This window comes from Solanum tuberosum, unplaced genomic scaffold, assembly GCF_000226075.1.
Source record: "Solanum tuberosum cultivar DM 1-3 516 R44 unplaced genomic scaffold, SolTub_3.0 scf00487, whole genome shotgun sequence".
Lineage (NCBI taxonomy): Eukaryota > Viridiplantae > Streptophyta > Magnoliopsida > Solanales > Solanaceae > Solanum > Solanum tuberosum.
In genome coordinates, this window is record NW_006239408.1 from 52,829 (window position 1) to 53,212 (window position 384).

Genomic DNA, 384 nt, shown 5'->3' on the forward strand with positions numbered 1-384 from the left:
GGTGGGGGGGCTCAGGGAACGGCGCCTTAAGGTCTGGGGGGAGGGGGGTAGGGACTCGGGGCACGGTGCCTCGAGGTCCGGGTAGGAGAACTTCTTATGCGATTCTAGACTGTTTTACTAAGACCTTAACATTAGCTTATCCCGATATACCTCGATTAAAGTGGAATGATATTCTAAGTATGTGTGCAACGAGAGTGATATCTTTTATTCGTGATCATTACATGATGGAAAAGGGTTTCTTGTCATATTTGTCTCATGTTTGTGATTATCTTACCAAGGGTCTGTCTTCTTCAGAGACCACGAGAGTGGTAAGAGAGTTCGTAGATGTGTTTTCTATAGATTTCAAGTGTTTCACCATATCGTGATATTGACTTTGTTTTAAAA